The sequence below is a fragment of the Macrotis lagotis genome, chromosome 2, assembly GCF_037893015.1.
Source record: "Macrotis lagotis isolate mMagLag1 chromosome 2, bilby.v1.9.chrom.fasta, whole genome shotgun sequence".
In the NCBI taxonomy this organism is placed as follows: Eukaryota; Metazoa; Chordata; class Mammalia; order Peramelemorphia; family Peramelidae; genus Macrotis; species Macrotis lagotis.
In genome coordinates, this window is record NC_133659.1 from 27,975,283 (window position 1) to 27,994,975 (window position 19,693).

The window sequence follows — 19,693 nt, forward strand, 5'->3', positions numbered from 1 at the left end:
ACATGTCTACATGTATGCACTCACATGTGTGTGCTGTACATGCCCATGTTTATATGTAGATAATACGAGTTATTTGCATGAATATGTGTGACAGTATAACTGGACAGTTAGATAGAGCCAGAGTGTACAGAGCTCCAGGCCTGGAGTTAGGAAGACTCATCCACCCTGAGTTCAAATGCAACCTCAGACTCCTACCAGCTGTGTGACTCTGGGGAAGTCACTTCATCCAGTATGCTTTAGTTTCCTCATCTGTAAAACTGGAGAAGGAAATGGCAAAATCACTCTACATCTTTTCAAAAAAAAAAAATCCCAAAAGGGGTCACAAAGTGTCAGACATGACTGAAAAAGGACTGAACAAAAGACTATATAGCTAATAATGTGAGTTAGCTGCATAAAGACGATAATTAAACCCATGAGAGCTGATTAGGTTACCAAAAGAGTGTGGAAGAAGAGAAAAGAGTCCAGGGCAGAACCTTGGGGAACATCTACAGTAGGGATGTGCTTTGCAGAAGACAGAGAAATAGCAGGCAAAAAGCAGGAAGCAACCCAAGGGACATGTGTCATGAAAACCCAGAATGGAGAGAAGTCTGGGGTGAAAGGGCAGTCAGGAGTGTCAAATGCATCATCTCATAGATGAAGAAGGGTGAGGAAAGAGAACAGGCAAGCAGAAGTAGAAACTGAGAGATCACTGGCAACTTTGATGAAGAGGAAAGAGCCTAATAGATGCCAGCTACTAAGTTAAGCACTTCACAAATATCTTGCAACCCTGGGAGGTCGGTGCTTTTCTTATCCACATTTTACAGCCGAGGAAGCTGAGGCAGACAGAAGTTAAGTAACTTGCCTAGGGTCACACAGTTAGGAAGCATAGGAGGCCAGATTTAAACTCAGACCTGCCTGGCTCCATGTCCCAGCTCTGTCAATTTGCTCCTCCAACCATTTCTTGAAAGCAATTTAGATGGATTGCATGAGGTGGAGGAGGAAGTGGTGGCATCCATCTAGTGTGCTTTTTCTAGAAATGTGACTGACAAAGAGAGGTGAGATAGAGGATGATAATTTGAGGGGATGGTAGGATCTAGGTGAGGTTTTTAAGAACAGGAAAGATTTGAGTCTATTATTACAAGAGCTTACAGGATCAATTGACAGGAATGGGTGAAAGATTAAAGAGCAGGGGTGATTTGAAAGCCGTCTGCTCAAGAATATAGGAGAGGATGGGATTATGGATGGGATAATGATGAGGGCCCTTCTCTGCCAGAGACTGAAGGAGAGGAAAGAATGCCAGATGATGTCAAGAGTTTGAGATGAAGAGGAGGGAAGAATGAAGAAATTGAGTGTTTATTTAGCCCCTTTCTAAGTGCAAAAAAGAGTTTGAGTCAAATGTAAATAATTTTCTCAGTCAGAAGTGAAGTCCTAAAGTAAGAGGATGGGGATGGGCAAGGTGTGGAAGATTTGAGGATGAAAAACAACTGGAGAGAAGAGAGGGGACCTCTAAGAGCAATCAAACGATGCAGTCTTGTTGCCAGGAGAGCCCAGCAAAGTTGAATTTGTACTGCCCTCCAAAGCACATTCAGGAGTGGAAGAAGCAGGACAGAGGTCTGGGAAGAGATAAGCAGCAATAAGAAAAGTGTCTGATGGCTTCAGGAATTGAAATGGCTGACTCTTGGGTTGAATCTGAGGTTGGAGCAGGAAAGCAGAATGCAAAGAGGTCAAGTGACTTCATAGCCAAGCCAGTAGTTCTTCAAGGCAGAGCTGAAGTTCAGACCCCAAGGGAACCTTTCCAAGGCCACTGCCACAGCCAGCAGGAATGGAGAAGGCTGGAAACAAGAGCAGTCAAGAGGCATTTGATAGAAATTTGGTTTGCCCCTCAGGAGATGAGAATGACTGCAAATGGTAACATGTTCAAGAAGCACTTTATTCATTTGATCTTCAAGGAATAAGATGCTGGGGTGGCTAGGTGGCTCAATGGATAGAGCACTGGCCCTGGAGTCAGGAGTACCTGATTTCAAATCCGGCCTCAGACACTTAATAATTACCTAGCTGTGTGGCCTTGGGCAAGTCACTTAACCCCACTGCCTTGCAAAAACCTAAAAGAAAGAAAGAAAGAAAGAAAGAAAGAAAGAAAGAAAGAAAGAAAGAAAGAAAAGAAAAAAGAATAAGATGCCCATTTTACAAATGAAAGTGAAACACCAAGAGATGCAATGATTTTCCAGGATCCTCCTGCTAGTAAGGCTCAAAAAGAGCTTGCTTTGTAGGGACAGTGAATGAGTCCCAGAGTTGAATAGGAGGAGAGGGTGCGAGAGGGTTTGCAAAAGCCGGGTTCTGTCTTTTTAAATCCAGCACTCAACAGACCTTAAGCTTTTATTTAACACCACCTGTGTGCCAGACCTTTGTTAAGCCCCTGGGAGACAAAAAAGAAAAAAGACAGTCCCTACCCTCGGGGAGTTGTGTAATGAGGAAGGCAACAAACTGTATACAGAACAAATAGGGAAAATGAGAACTGTAAAGGCACTAGCATTAAGAGGGTTGGAGAAGACTTCCTGTAGAAGATGAGACTTTAGCTGGGACTTAAGGAAGCCAGGAGACAGTGAAGAGGAGGAGTATTTGAGGCGCGGGAGAGAGCTAGTAAAAAGACCAGAGCCAAGAGATGGAAAGGAGCCCAAGGAGCCTGGGTCACAACATGATTTCATTGTCTAGAATTGTCCCGGGAAGACCCCTAAGACTAGATAGGGGAGTGCAGCCTGTGACTGGTTTTGACTTGGTCATTAGAAGTGGCTCCAAACCCCTCATTGAGAAGACGAGGCTGGCTAGGCATCAAGCCTTGGTTTTGCATTGTATTTCCTGGGAATGGGAAGACCCCTTGTGCATTGAGGTTCTCTCATAAATTTACAGAAACACACAGACACAAGAACCTTAGTGGCTCAGGATTGTGATCTGTATATGTTAAGGGAAACACACCAAGAAGACGGTATTCATTTTATAGGGTGAACAACAGAAGCAACCTCCTCCTCCCTATGACAGAAACCTATTTGAGCCATTTTGCAAAGGTAGTCCAATGAGTCAGGTGGTCTAGAGCAGAAAATGCAGCTGATGTGGGACGGGGAGCTTTGAGTGGCAGTGGACAGGTTCTTACAGAACCGCCCTAGGAGATAAGTGCCTCCATCAGGACATACCAGATAGATACATGGTAAGGCCTGTGAAGGGCTGACAAGTAGAAGGGGAGATTGGAGAAGGTCTCATGTAGAAGGTGGTACTAGTATTGAACTGCAAAAGAAAATAGAGATCCTAAAAGCTGGAGATGAGAAAGCAAAGTATGGCAGATCTGAGGCCAGCTAATATAAATGCATGGAGATGGAAGCTGAAATGTGTTCAAGAAACAGCAAGAAGGCCTATTAGCCTGAAGTGTATATGAAAGGGAGCAATGTATAGTAGGATGCAGAGGTACAGGTAGGGTAAGTCCAGGTTGGAAAGGGCTTTAAATGATCAACAAAGGACTTTAAATCATCCTTCCAATAATAACTTCTTGTAGCAGCTATCATTTGGAAACTTCCAGTTATTTCTAAGTTGTTGAAGGAGTGTAGTTGCAATCTACACCCTTTAAATTTTACCTCCCTGGGACAGAGCCCTAATCATTCCACTCTAGTTCTGGTCCTGGAATCTTATCTGCTTGTCAGACATGAACTTGTCTTATGAACTTTGTCTTTTTTTTTTTATTTAAGGCAGTAGGATTAAGAGTGACTTGCCCAAGGCCACACAGCTAGGTAATTATTAAGTGAGATCAGATTTGAATTCAGGTCCTCCTGACTCCAGGGCCGGTGTTCTATCCACTGTGCCACCTAGAGGAACTTTGTCTTAAACTTAATTTCTCTATATGACTCAAGGTTCAACTCTGATTACAACTGCCAAATGAACTCAAGACCACAAACCTATTCTCTCTCCCAAAGAAACTTGGTTCCCTTTGAACACAGCTTTTGAGGTTAGGTAGCTAAATTCCACTTCACATTTCTAATCAGAGTTCTTTTAGGCTTACAGCATATTTCCCTAATAATACCTTATGTCTTAGTAAATACTGTAAGTGACTTGTTTGAGGTTATCCAGCAAGTGACTTTCAGAGTCCAAAGTTGCACCCAGGTCTGGAAGTTTAGTGATGAAGCTTAATGTAACATACACACACACACACACACATACTAATGTTTGTCCTTCGTTTTTGAAGACCTTGACATCAGGGAGATAATGCCATGACCAACATATTAATTGGACTTTAGTGAGGTGGTGCTTTGCTAAATCACCAGCCTCACTTTCTTCTCCAAAGCTATCTGGGTCCAGTGACTATATATGAATCAGGATGATGGAGATGGCCCTGGATTTGAGGCATTCATAGTTTAGTGACTTGCCCAAGGTCATACAGCTAGTAAGTATCTGAGGCCAGATTTGTACTCAGGTCCTTTTGACTTCAAAACTGGAACTCTACTCACTGAGCCATTTAGCTGTCCTACATAGACATATACAATACATATACTTACATACATATCTTTTTACTATTACCACTGGCTATCAGTAAAATTCAAATTGGGCGGCTGCTGCTATGACCAAGTCACTTTCTCAGAAGGGGGATGTGCAGCTCCTGGGTAGTTGATCCTGACCTGTAGGTCTCTTTCCTTCTTCCTCCACTAGGGCCTCCAGACCTTCTTTCTTAACAGTGGGCTTTTTTTTTTAATTTGGTGACAAAACTGCTATTTAACCTTGCTACAAGAATGTGGCAGCAGGCTAGTCCAGGCAGGTTACCATGGGCGCTTGGTAACTAACATTCTTAATAAGCTTGCTCCAACCTGCAGCAAATTAAAGCTTTGTGACTTTCTAGCACATAAGTGATTAAAAAAAATGCCCCACTTGAATTATGGAGGAAAAAAAAATAGACTCTTTCTAATGAGAAGTAAAACTTGGGCCATGAGATGTAAGGGAGGTATCAGGCTATTGCAGTCTTTGGATGTAGTAGGATCCTGGCTCCAGAGCATCTCCTTTGAGGTGCCCAACAAGCTTCCCATTGAGGCTGGACCTAGATGAAAGTCTAATTAGGAAAGAGTTAACAGAATAAATAAATCTACAGTAGAACATAGATGATGTCATCTTGTGATGGACAGGGATCCCTGGGTACCATTCAGCCCCCTTACCCTTTGAGCAGATGCTTTATAAACACTTATGATTAATTGTTCTCATCCAGCTTCCTCACCTTTCAGAAAGAAGGGAATGAACCAAAGTCACCCAACTATTACTTGTTTTGCTGGAATTCAAACATAGGTCTTCAAATCCAGTTCTCTTTCTGCTAAAGATCTCTGACTTTGCACCTTTAAAGGGGGACTGTGGGGTACTAAGGCACTAGGCTTCTGTTCCTCAGGGTTTATTGGAATTAAAGAGAAAAGGCCTCAAAAAACTCATAGCTCTGCTCAGTAGTGATTCAAGCTGGCAGAGCCCTTTGTCTATGCTTCTTATTTGAGAGATGAAGAAACCAAGGCCCAAAGAAAAACCTTGAGTACCTCCTGAGGAGGTAGCCTTGATAAGGTTTGAGTCAAGACTCACTAACTTGAGTTATAATTCACTTTTCCAGTCCCACAGATTCTTAGAGGTGACCCAGCAAAGGCAAGCTGGGATTGGGCCAGTTTCAGTTTGGCTGTCCGCCTCCTGGTTTTGGTGCAGCCCCTCTACTGGTTTGAGTACTGCTGGCTGTTATTCCCCAGAGCTGGGTAGATTGCTGTTAATAACACTGGTGCCAAACCAAAGCTGTTGTGTTAGAATTAGGCACTAGCGTTTTATAACCCAAAAAGGAAAGAAGAGGAGTTGTATTTCCCAGCTTCTTATAATGCCTGTTCAACTGCTTTAGCAGTTTGGTAGAAGTAGCATCCTGTCAAGTCTTCCCAGAGAAATGTAGACACTTCTCAGTCTCTTTTCCCTCTCACCTCTTCCCCTTTCCTCCCCACTTCTGTCTTCTTCTTTTCTGCCCCTCTTGCCTTCTCTCTATCTCCTTGACCCTCTTCCCCTCCCCACCTCTTCTTAAGAATTCAGAAAGCAAAAACTTTGAGAACATGTTGGGGATATGTATGAGAATCCTCGCATTTTCAAATGATTCTAGCAATTTATTAAGTACTTAGTGGGTGTAGACACGAGGTCAAGAAGCAATGACCTGGTAATTAAGGGGCAATGGGAGATGATACTGAGAATATTGTTATTGTTTGTTGAGTCAGTTTTTTAGTTAGGTAAAACCATTTGGGGTTTTCTTGGTTAAGTTACTGATGGGAGACCCACAAATACTAAGTTAACCAATGCGTGAGTGAAAGACAAGTACAAGCTGTACCCATCCACTCACCCACCCACCTGACAAAGGAGAGTTTCTTTTCTGCTGGGGTTATCAGGATAGGCTTCCAGGAGAAGTGCTGCAACTGGGGTCCACGTGAGCCTAACCATCAAAAACATCTAAGAGGGAGGAGGTGAGCAGGACGCCTTGGCTGGAATTTAGGGCACATAGTGAGGATTAGACAAGAAAGATGTTGAAGTTTAGTCTGATATCTTGAAACTTGAAAGGGTTGTTTGATATTGTTTGAAGAAAGCAACTTTTTTAAACCCCTGGAGAGCCAAGCTTCAGAAATAACATTATGTTTTATTCATGATTATCAGTCAGAGACACTCAGCTTGTAGCCACACAGGATACATGCGTTGCCATCTGCACATTGTCCAAATATTATGTTTTGATTTGTTTTTTAAGTAAAGCAAATACTGTATATGCTGTTGTAAATTATGCAAAGAGAAATTCCCAGGGAAAAGGTTTGGAAACCCCAGAACAAAGGGCCTGGGGCCACCCCTGTCCTCAAGTCATTCTTGACCCTATTAGTGGGAAACTCACTGAGCACCTTGGGAACACGTGTTTGTCTGTTCGACAATAATCAAATCAACTGTCCTGTTCCTAGCCTAGACCTGTGACTCTAGTCACTTTGCAGTCCTTTTGAACTGTTCCTGGGTGCCAGCTCCCCTGTGATTTTGGCTTTTCCCTCCTTAGAATGTACTCTTTGAGAGCATGGATTTTTTTATTTGCCTGTATTTGCAGCACTTAATGCTTTTTCATTCTTTCTTTCATATCTCCATTTTTGTTATGTTGTGCTTTCACTATTAGCACTTTCTGATTCTTTTCTTTAAGAAAGTACCTATATTGTAGGGGTTTGAGGCATCTCGTTAACCTCTCTCATTGCTTTTCCTTACCTCTTTGTTGTGCAGCTCTCAAGTATTAAAATCTATTGTCAATTTAATTTAGATCTTAGCAAGATCTTCATAGACTTTCTCTATACTTACATTTACTACAAACTAATATTAATGAATTAGTTACAACTATTTTCATGGGAATCTTTTTAAAGATATTTATCATGACTTCTTTAGTACAAGAAGAAGAATGCTCCCATGAATTTATATTTCCTGTTGCTTTTGCACATATGATAAAATGAATACCCCAAATTTCTTTATTCACCTCACCAAGGAGTACCCATGAACCACTCTTTCTTTTAATTCTACTTCCTGTCCTTTTTCAATTATGTGTTAAAACTAGGCAGAGATCCATTATTGACATGAGAATCATTCCTGTATCAGTTGTGGATAGTAAGACCATTGACTTGTACAAGAAAAATAAAAATTAATATAAAATTAGAAGATTGAATAAAGATAAGGTATGCGATTAAAACAAGTCAATCACGAACTATTCAAAGAAAATATTGATTTAAAAAATTGGGTGATAGATGGTAGAAAGCACTAAGAATATATTAAGTACTAAGAAAATACTAAGAATAATTATTTTATATAAAAGTTTAACTACTTGTCATGATAAGACCATGAAGACCTAAAAATGCCTTAGCCAGCAAAGGTGGGACTTAATTGCATTGCAGAAAGTTCTAGCAGCCAAAGGCAATAGTCAGGCAGTCAATAATCATTGATTACGAACCCATGCTGTAGATGGCAGAGTGAAGGCAGGAAATACCAGAAGCTCTCCCCCAGACCACTCCAAATGCCTTTAAATTATGACTAACCAAACTCTAGAGAGGCAGAACCCACAGAAAGACTGAGTGAAACAATTTTCCAACCCAAGACAACTTGGAAGATCCATGGGAAGGATCTGTTCCACTGGGCTTGGAAAGGGCTGCAGGGCAGCCCAGGCTGTGCTGACCACTAGAGCACACTGACTGTCGTCATCCAGAAACAACCTGTAGGGCACCTGGGTTCATGGCAACAGGGCTTCGACATCTCAGCCCAGGGACTGCCAAGGACAATTTAGAAGGTCAGAGGGAAAACTCTACTACACCAGACTAAGGTGAAGCCAGCACAGGCCTCTACCCAGAAATCGGGGCTCCACTTTAACAAAGAGTTAAAATCAAGTCATAGGCTGGGGAAATGAGCAAACAACAGAAGAAAAAGAATCTGACCATAGATAATTACTTCGGTCCCGTGGAAGATCAAAATTCACACTCAGAAGATGAGAAATTCATAACTTCTGTATCCAAAGCCTCCATGAAAAATAGGAATTGGTCTCAGGCTATAGAAAAGTTCAAAATAGATTTTGAAAATCAATAAGGGAGGTAGAGGAATAATTGGAAAAAGAAATGAGAATGATGCAGAGAAAATCAAGAAAACAAATCAGCAACTTGGTGAAGGAGATACAAAAAAAATACTGAAGAAAATAACATCTTTAAAACCAGTTTAGGTCAAATGGAAAAAGCAGTCCATAAGGTCAATGAGTAGAAAAATGCCTTAAAAAACAAAATTGGCTAGATGGAAAAGGAGATAAAAAAACTGAAAAAAAATTCCCTTCAAATGTGGAAGGGAGCTAAGGGAAGCAGATAACTTTGTGAGAAATCAAGAAACAATAAAACAAAACCAAAAGAATGATAAACTAGAAGAAAATGTGAAATATCTTATTGGAAAAACAACTGCCTTAGGAAACAGATCTGGGAGAGATAATTCTGAAATTATTGGGCTACCTGAAAGTCATGACCAGGAAAAGAAACTAAACTTCACTTCTCAATTGTGCTGATATCCTAGAAGCAGAGGGTAAAACAGAAATTGAGGAAATCCACCAATCACCTTCTGAAAGAGATCTCCCCTAAAAAATCTCCCAGGAAGATTATAGCCAAATTCCAGGACTCCCAAGTCAGGGGGGAAATATAAGCAACCAGAAAGAAATAATTCAAATATCATAATGCTGCAGATAGGATTACACAGGACTTCTACATTAAGGGCTTGTAGGGCTTAGAATATACTATTTTAGAAGGCAAAAGAGCTTGGATTACAACTGTCAATCAACTACCCAGCAAAGCTGAACATTCTCTTTTAGAGGAAAAGATGGACTTGCAATGAAACTTGGAGACTTTCAAATTTTCCAGTTGAAACAACCAGAGCTAAACAGAAAGTTCTTCAAGTACAGGACTCAGGTGAAGTATAGAGAGGGTGAATGGGAAGGGCAAATTATGAGGGATTTAATGATGTTGAATTGCATGTATTCCTGCATGGGATGATGATATGATAACTCTTGAACCTTCTCATTTATTAGGGCAGTTAGGAGAAGCATATATGACAAGCAGTCAATGGGTGAGAAAGGAACGTACTAGGATAAAGGGAAAGGAGAGGTAGAATGTAAAAGGGGCAAGAAAAATATTTTGTAATGGAGTGGAAGGGTTAGGGTTAGGGTTAGGGGAGTGAGTGATGTTCTTATTAGAGGTGGCTCAGAGAAAAAAATAACATACGCACTCAATAGGGTATAGAAATCTATCTTACCTTAGAAGAAAAAGGAGAGGAAAGGGATGGTAGAAAGGGGACAGTGGCCCGGGGGGGGGGGGGGTGTTTAGTTGATAGAAAAGAGGGAAGATTGTGGGAGAGGCTAGTCAGATACAACATACTTTTGAGGAGGGACAGGGTGAAAGGAGAGAGAATAAATGGGAGTGGGGAGGAATAGATGGAGGGAAACACAATTAGCAGTAGAAACTATTAGGCAAAAGTGTTGAAGCAACTTCTCTGGTGGACTTAGAATAAAGAATGTGATCCATCCCAGAGATGGAGCTGATGGTAATTGAATACAGACTGAAGCACACTTTTTTTCTCTTACTTTATGTTTCTTGAGGTTTCTCTACCTTTGGGGGAGGAAGGGGAGGATTATGTTTTACTCTTTTTTTAAAAAAATATAAGGCAATGGGGTTATTTGGCTTGTCCAAGATCACACAACTAGGTGATTATTAAGTGTCTGAAACCAGATTTGAACTCAGGTACTCCTGACTCCAGGGCTGGGGCTCTGTCCATTGCACCACCTAGCTGCCCCTTATGTTTTACTTTTACAACAAGACTATTGTAGCAATGTGAAAATCAATCAATTAATTAATTAATTTTTAAAAAGAGCCCATGCTTTACTTAAGCAGGATACAAAGAAAAGCAGAAATCAACTCCCAGGAGATAGATCCAAAAAATGAGAAGAAGAAAATTCCATGCAGAGATAAAGAAAAGGACAATGCCAGGTTGAGTTAAGGAGTAACGTGCCTGGATCTTGGAAAACTAAGAAGGCAGGTCCCCAAAAAGGTCTTGAGATTTAGACTTGGAAATAATAGAGGCATCCAATCCATTGGAGTTTATTAATCAGAGGATGACACGATCAGAGTTACACTTCACAAAAATCAACTTGGCATCAAAGTGTAAAATGAATTGGAATCAAAGTGAGGAAGAGTTATAGTAAAGTTGGTAGCTGGGTGAGTGGAAGAGAGATCTCTGCATGATGACCTTATCTCTGTCTCACAGTGTCTGGAACAGACTAGACATTTAATAAATGCTTGTTTATTGATATCACAGAAATTAGTTATAAGGGAGGAATGAGAGAAAGATATTGAAGATGACACTAAGAGTTCAAACCTTGGTGATCTGAATATGGTGTAGTAGTAGTAATAAAGAAGTTCTGAAAAAGGCTGGAGTCTGGGGTGGAGGGCTTTGGAAAAGATTATAAATTCTCTTGTAGACATTGCATTTAAGGTGCCTGGGGGACATCCAGTTCAAATGTCCAACTAGCTGTTGGTTATGTAATACTGAAGATTAGGCAAGACACTAGAGCTGAATAAATAGATCTCGGAATCATTAGCATAGAGTTGATCATTGAATGCATGAGAGATAATGAGATCACTCGGATAGATTACAGAGAAAAAAAGTAATCAGCGTGAGGCTGTGGAGTCTTGGGGGACAGGAGCAAGTGGTGAGCTTGATACCAACAGAAGAAACTAAGAGAAAGCAGGCAGACTTGTAGAAGCAAGAGGGCCAAGTTAGAGTGTCCAGGAGGGGAAGATCTGGTTAACTGGGCCAAAGAGATGCAGGGGTCATGAAAGATGAGCATCAAGAAGAGACCATCAGATTAGCCAATTAATAAAGCACTAGTTATCTTTGGAGACAGCAGTTTAAGTTGTGATAAAGTCAGAAGCCAGATTGCAATAGAGTTAGAAGAGAGTGAGAGATGAGGGAAGGTGGAGACAATAATTGAAAGATGACTTAATTGAGTAGCAGAGAAATAGAGGAAGCTTGCTGGTGAGCATGTAACATCTAGTGAAAAAAAGACACAGACATGTTTGCAGACATTATGGAAATATTTAGTTGGGAGGCAGAGATTGAAGATTTAAGAGAGAAGGATGATGGTAGTAGCAATCTGCTGGCTTTTCTACCTACAAAGGGTAGAACTGTCACTTGGCAGCAAAGGAAAATCAGGCAGATTAGATTAAGTATCTAGAAGTAATCTGTGCTCAAAGTGACAATGTTGAAGATTCACAAAGCATCTAAAGAAAGGGTTGAGAACAAAAATAGGAAAAAAAAGATCCAGAATCTTATATTGAGAACTTTCCTGTCCATATAAAATTCTCATCATTATTATCAGCACACTCCATGAGGTTATCCTTAATGAGGGCCTTAATAGAAAACAACTGATATCTCAAAGTGAACCACACCTTTACTGTTACATAGTGAATCGAAAAGTAGAGGATAAGATCCCACTGGACTTAGTTGTTTTTTTTTTATTATTTTGTAAAAAGCATTTGGTAAAGCAAACATCACCTTAAAACCCCTCTGTCAACAACATAGCACCTATCCAAATGCCTGAATCATTTAAGATTCCTTTAAAGATAGAACAGAATGAATGAATGAGTCAGTGAATGAATGAAGTATCAGTCTGCTAACTATAAGGAAAACCCTCTACTAAGCTCAAGGAATACAGCTTGGGAAGCAAGATGAAGTGTCTCAAATATGATATGAAATAAAAAACAAAGTTATGCTCTAGTCATGTCTCTTCTTACTACTGTGTTGGAAAACATTCACATAAAGGCCAAGTTAAAGAGGGGTTTCTTAAAGATGCATTCATCTTATACAAGTTGTTTGTGGATGGCTAACCCTGACTTCCCCCAAGGCTCCATCCTGGGCCCTCTTTTCTCTTCCTCCCAACAACTCCAATAGGTTTAATTGCCATCTCTATGCAGATGATCCTTCAGATCATTGTTTGCAGCCCTGATCTTTCTCCTGAATTCCAGTATTGCATCACCATCTGTCTTTTGAATATCTTCAACTAAACCTGAACTCATCATGTTCAGACCCTAAATGCTCTCAGCTCTTCTCTTGCATTCTCCCCCCATATATCCAGGCTTTTGCCAAGCCTTGACATTTCTATCATTTACTAACAACATCTCTTATATTCATTCACTTCTCTACACCTTTGTAGCTGCCACCCTGGTTCACAGGGCAGCTAGGTTGTGTAGAGGACTGGCTTTGGAGTCAAGAGAATGAGAGTTCAAATCCAGCCTCAGAAACTTGACATTTACTAGCAATGTGACCTGGGGCAAATTTCTTAACCCTGATTGTCTAGCATTCAGGGCCATCTCCAGTCATCCTGATTCATATCTGACCACAATGGAAGAGAAAGTGAGGCTGGTGACTTAGCACAGCCCCCCCCCCCCCCCCCACTCAAATCTATTTCATATGCTTTTCTTGGCATCACTTCCCCTGTTCTTCAAGAATGAAGGACAAAAAAAAAAATCATCACCCTGGTCCACACCTCACACCTGGGTTTTTACCAAGAGTCTTCTGATTGGTCTCTGCCTCGAGTATTTCCTACACTAATTTGACCTCTATTCTTCTACTCCTTTGCCAAAGTTATTTTCCTCAAGTGCAGGTTAGACTATATTGTCCTTTCTACTAAATGACTGCCAGTGATTTCCTATTGTCTTTAAGATCAAATATTGCATGCTCTTTGGCTCTTGAATCCCTTCACAACTTTGCCTTTTCTTACCTTTCTAGTACTCCATTTTGTTCCCTTACATGTACTCTACAATCCCATGCCACCAGCCATCTTGTTGGTCTGAATGTGATCCTTCATCATCAGACCCATATTCCTGTAGCTGAAGTGCTCTCTCTCCCCTCACCTGTGCCTTCTTGCTCTACTGGCTTCCTTCAAGGCTCAGCTCAGCACCAGTTCATATAAGTCTTTCCAGGTTTTTCCTGAAAACATTCTGCTCATCATTTCTTATAGCACAATAGTATTCTGTCACAATCATATACTATAACTTGTTTAACCATTCCCCAACTGATGGACATCCCCTCAATTTCCAGTTCTTTGCCACCCCTAAAAAAGCCTCTATAAATATTTTTGTACATATAGGACTTTTTTCTTTTTTTTTTAAATCTCTTTGGGATATAAACTTAGAGTTTATATTGCTAGGTCAAAGGGTATGCATGGTTTTCTAACCCTTTGGGCATAGTTCCAAATTGCTCTCCAGAATGAGTCACAACTCCACCAGCAGAGCACCAGTGTCCCAGTTTTCCCACATCCCTTTTTCCTTTTCTGTCACATTAGCCAATCTGATAGGTATGAGGCAGTACCTCAGAGTTGTTTTAATTTTAATCTCTAGTGACTTAGAGCATTTTTCGTATGATTATAAATAGATTTGATTTTTTCATCTGAAAACTATCTCTTAATATTCTTTGACCATTTATCAAAGCACAGGTAACTCTTAATGAGGAAATCCTTGCCAACAGCATAAGTCACCATCTTCCTGACTACTGAGGGGCCTAGACAATTGCCAGGGGACACTGAGAGAATAGGAGACAACATGTATTGAGGCAAACCTTGGACTCAGATCTTCCAGAATCTGCCCTCTGTCCACAAGATTGTGCTACTTCTAATGCATACATCATGTATTATTTTGGTTTATATGTCTTAGCCCTCAGGGTTCTATGATAGCAGCTCCATATCTAACATTGGACATAGATATTTAACTTAGCTACTGTTGTTTAGGAAAGATTTGTTTCTGTTCACGTTTTCTTTTTTTTTTTTTTTAAGGTTTTTGCAAGACAAATGGGGTTAAGTGGCTTGCCCAAGGCCACACAGCTAGGTCATTATTAAGTGTCGGAGACTGATTTGAACCCAGGTACTCCTGACTCCAGGGCTGGTGCTTTATCCACTACGCCACCTAGCTGCCCCTGTTCACATTTTCTAGATCTTTTCCTACTCCCCCAATTCCTGCATCATCTCTCACCTGAACTATTGCCATGATTTCCCAATTAGTTTCCTCCTCAAATTTTTTTTCTTTTCCAAAACCATCCTCCACACAGCTGCCAAAGTGCCAAAAGGATGTTCCCAATCCAAAAAATTCCAATGCGCTTAACTCTAGGATATAAAACTGCTTTAGAATTTGCACCTTTCCTTATTCTGGCAACAGCCCAGCTTCCCAGGCTTATTGCCCTCCTTAATGCCTTTGGTGACCTAGGCAAAAGGGTTTCTTTCTGTTCTTCCCAGAGTCCCTTATAACTCCATGGCTGTGATTCCGAGCTGCTTGGCTGCCATGTTCTGAAGGCTCCTTCCTCATCTTTCCTTCATAATCCAATTTGGGACCTCCTTCCTTAGCTGCCCCTGCTCCTCTGTCCCACCAACAACACACTCCACCCCTCACATTTACTCTGTCCATATGTTGAATCTGCTTTTGTGCCTAGGCTTTCCCTCTGATAGAAGGTAAGTTCCTTGCCTACCACAGTAAGTCCCTGGCACATAGTGAGCAGTAAATGTTTTTAAGGAACTGATCAATCTTTAACATCATTTAAGCAGGAAGAGCACCAGAGGGATGCAAAAACTTGGGTGTTACCCAGGCTAAATCTTTGTTTCTGTATACCTAAAATGGAGGTAATAATGCCTTCCCTTGCCTTCTTCAAGGGGTATTTCCAGAGCTAAGTAGATCATAGATATGAGAGAGCCTTAATAAGCATAGAGCATTATTGAAATAGAAAATAATTTCTCTCAACAAATGGCAAGTCTTGAAAGTTTCCTCATTTCCTCCCTCTTTTAGTTACAATTATTAGCTGTTTTGCTGTTCAGTTTATAGTCAGTGCCAGTGTTTGTTTGCCATTTCATTAATTTGGGGTTTAAACTTACCATAACAATGAGACTATGACGCACCCAGCCTTCCCTTAGGAAGGTGTTAATGGATATTTTTGTTACTAGAGACCACAATCATACCAGCTACAGATTGTTGGGCCCCCAGGTGTACTGTTAGACAGATTCAGGTGGGCGGTAGCTCAACTTCTAAATTACCGTATTAGAAACCAAATGTAAATAGTCATAGAACAGAGTGTCAGAGCTGGAAGGAGTCTTGGAAGAGAGAGCATAGAATGTCAGATCTGGGAGGGAGGGACTTTAAAAAAACAGAAGCTCACTTTGTTGATGAGGAAACTGAGGTCTAGGGGACCTAAGTCAGTTTGTCCAGAATACACCAGAAATAGGAGTGGATCTAGAACCAAAGCTTTTCCCAGCAGACCACAGGAGTTCCCCTTGGAACCTTTAGGAAAGGAATGGAAATGCTTTTCTTGTTGTTTATAATATTTACTTCTGAGGGCTGTCAGTTTCTGTGTTAAGAGCCATAGCATCTAGAGATAAAGAGGGATTTGTGCCCCCATACACTAACCTTGTCAGACCTCATCTGGAATATTGGATTCAGTTCTAGGAGCAACATTTTAGGAGGGACATTGATGAACTGGAAAGCGTCCAACAGGACAACCCAGATGATAAAAGACTTCAAGTTCATACCATCTGAGAAATCACTTGAAGAAACTGGGAACATATAGTCAGAAGAAAAAAAGGCTATAGGAACCTGATAGCTGTGTTCCAAGTTTAGAAGTGCTGTTATTTGGTGGAGGGATTAAAAGCATTCTGCTTGGCCCCCAGAGGGTGGAAACAGGTGTAGTGGGTGAAAGTTGTAAAGAGGTCAGTTGAAGCCTGATGCCTTGAAAAAAAATTCCCAACAATTAGATCTGTCCCAAAAATGGAATGGGCTGCCTCTGGAGACTTGAGGTCTTCAGGCAAAAACTGGATGATCCCTCAGCTAGTCAGACAACAAGCATTTCTTAAGAGCTTGCTATGTGCTCAGTATCATGCTAAGCATTAGAGATACAAAGTAAGGCAGAAAATTAAAATTAGTCCCTTCTCTCAAGGAGTCCAGTGGGGAAGACATAATGTAAACAGCTGTGTACAAACTATACAAAGAATTATTGCATAAGAATTTAGATGGATCAGGACAGGTTTCCTATTGAAGATAGAACTTTAGCTGAGACTTGAAGAAAGCTGAGGAAACCTGGAGGCAGAGATGAGAAAGGAGAGTATTGTATAGGGAACAGTCAGTGAAAAGGGAGAGTTAAGAAATAGAATGTAAGAAACAGCCAGGAGGCCAGTGTCACTGGATCACAGAGGACATGGAGGGGAGTAAGGTGTTAGAAGATTTGAAGGGTAGGAGGGGCCCAGGTTATGAAGGGATTTGAATGCCAAACAGGATTTATATTTAATCCTGTAGGGGCAGCTAGTGGGTAAAGTGGATAGAATACTAAGCCTAGAAGCAAGAAGACTTATCTTGATGACTTCCAGTCTGGCCTCTGATACTTAGTAACCATATGGACCTGAGCAAGTCACTTTACCCAGTTTGTCTCAGTTTCCTCATCTGTAAAATGAGCTAGGGAAAATGAACTGGTATCTCTATCAAATGGGGTCATGAAGAGTGACAACAACAACCTAGGTGCTGCTATGGTTTCATGAATAGGGGAGTGATGTGCTCAGATCTGTGTTTTAGGAAAATCAGTTTGAAAGCTGACTGGAGGATGGACTGCAAAGTGCAGCATCAGCAGCTGCTCAGACTTTTTTGTTCTAAGGCCTCTTCTGGTGTTAATGTTCTTTTTTTTTTTCACCAGCTCTGACCAAAAAAAAATAATAAAATCACAATTTTCCTGCCTTTATAAAGCTTGTAGCCTAATAGAAGAGTAGATTTTTGGTATATTCACAGTTTAGTATAATACAGGGTAGTATGTGGGGAAGACAAAGGAGAGGGCCGGGCCAAGTGTTGAGAGACATGTAAGTAGGGAGCACTGTCAATCAGGTCTGTGGATAAAGAGTGAGAAGAGGTTCCATGAACAGATGTGAGTCTACCTTTGAAAGAAGGAACCTTGACAAATATAGGGGGATTGAATAAACAGAAGTTCAAGAATGGGAGATGGTAGTAACCAGAATTACAAACTACTAAGAGAATCCTGAATAAGCAGATTGAAGCCAAATTGTAAAGGAACCTGAATGCCAAGACCAGTAGTTTAAACTTAAATTGAGAAGATAAATTAATATAAATGTAACTAGATGAACATCGAAGTAGTTTTGAACAGTGGTAGAGAATACATAGTTGGAAATAGTCCATCTTGAAGTCAGAAAGACCCAGCTAAAAGGTTATTAATACAGTATAGAAGAGGCCAGAGTTAAGCAAGGTATTGATAATCAGAATGGAACAGAGCACAGACCTGAGAGTTTTACTTTAGTGAATTTAAATGTATATTAAATTACTAATACACGTCCTGCCTCCAGTGGTTCTGTGAATAATGGTTTATGGTTTTATCCTTAATACAATCACCAAGATATGATTGAAACCAAGCCTAGTATTATTTTCACTATAATTTGTTATATATATTGTGTGTGTGTGTGTGTGTGTGTGTGTGTGTGTATGAAACAATGGTTGAAAAATGACTAAAGTAAGGGGCAGCTAGGTGACGCAGTGGATAAAGCACCGGCCCTGGAGTCAGGAGGACCTGGGTTCAAATCCGGTCTCAGACATTTAATAATTACCTAGCTGTGTGGGCTTGGGCAAGCCACTTAACCCCATTTGCCTTGCAAAAACCTAAAAAAAAATGACTAAAGCATTCTGGGTGGTAAGGGAGGTTTTGTTGTGATAAAAGCTTAGGGGTATAAGGGAAGAAGAAAGAAGCCAATTCTTCCTGGCTGTGTAACCAATCATTTCTACCTCTGAGCCTTCATTCCCTCATCTTTAAAGTGGGGGTAATAATCCTTGAACTACCTATTTCATATGATTATTACGCAGAAGCTCTTTTTTGCACCTTAAATTCATGTTATTTTTGTAATTATGATGTAATCCTATAGATATTTATACATAAAATAGAGATAAGTTGGTTAGAGACTTTGAATGAAAAAGACCAAGGTTTAAGATCCATCTCAGACATATTGACTAAGTATCCCTCTGACCCCTCTTTTAGACCTAGGAAACCCAATGCTGATACATAATAGACGCTTAAGAAGTACTGTTAGGAAGAGTAGAAGAAACACTTGTTATATGTTCTTAGTCTTGGTCAAACACTGTGCTAAATTCTTGCAAACAAATAGAAAAAACAAGACATGTACTGCTCCCTAGGATTTCAGTCTAAAAAGGGAAACTTTGACCAGGATAGGAGTACTTTGGTCTGGAAGTTGTAGGGATGGCAAATGGAACCCTAGGGAACTTCCTGGCAAGTCCTTTGAAGGTATGTCTCTTGTTCCAAGATCTAGAAGTGGAAAAGGGGTTCTGGGGGGGTGGGGAGCAAAAGGGAGTCTTGTTCTGGCTAATGATGAGGAGTAAATAAAGATCCAGAGGGGAAAATGGAGAACTACAGCATGAAGATAACCCACCCTGAGCTCTTCCTCTCACCTCTCACCTTTCTTTAGCAATAGAATATAAATTCCTGAAAGGCAAGGACTGACCTGAATTTTTCTTAGCCAGCAGTACCCTACACCATTACAGTCTAGATGAAATAAGTACAGCAAAAATGCAGTGATAAAAGACAATTGATTCCATTTACTTTAGAAGTGTTACTTGTTAGACCCAGTCTATTGAGCTTTGATTTTTTTTTATATTAGGATGAAATCCTAAAACCTGGGTTCTCAAAACTTAATTTTGCTATTTTCTGCTTTTATGATTGGATGCAAGGATATTCACCTCTCTGAGAATCTCAACTAAAATAGAGATAGTAATTCCTGCTGTTTTCATCTCTCAGGGTGCTTGTGAGGAGAGCTGGTCTGTCCTATGAGACTTCCTTGTCCCCAGTGATATTATTTCAGGTTCCAGGTGGATTTTTGGAAAAGATAGAACAAGATCTAACAGAAAGTACTTGGTCAGAAGATCAAGATTCAGAACCAGGGTTTTATACCTAGTATCTGGGTGACCCTCAACATATTGGTTTCTTGTCTGAGTCTTATTTTCCTTTTTTCTTCCTTTCTGTTTGTCTTTCTTTCATTTGCTTAATCTTTCTGTCTGTCTTTCTTGTCTAAGGCCAGATTTGAACTGAGGTTCCCCTGATTCTGGAGCTGGTATTC

The 19,693-nt window shown here is 40.5% G+C and overlaps 1 protein-coding gene across 1 annotated transcript in view; it reads left to right on the forward strand.

The window, feature by feature from the left end:
* FAF1 (Fas associated factor 1) overlaps positions 1 to 19,693 on the forward strand; it is a 319,384-nt gene that overhangs the window by 173,889 nt on the left and 125,802 nt on the right. The gene's annotated exons all lie outside the window — the stretch shown is intronic.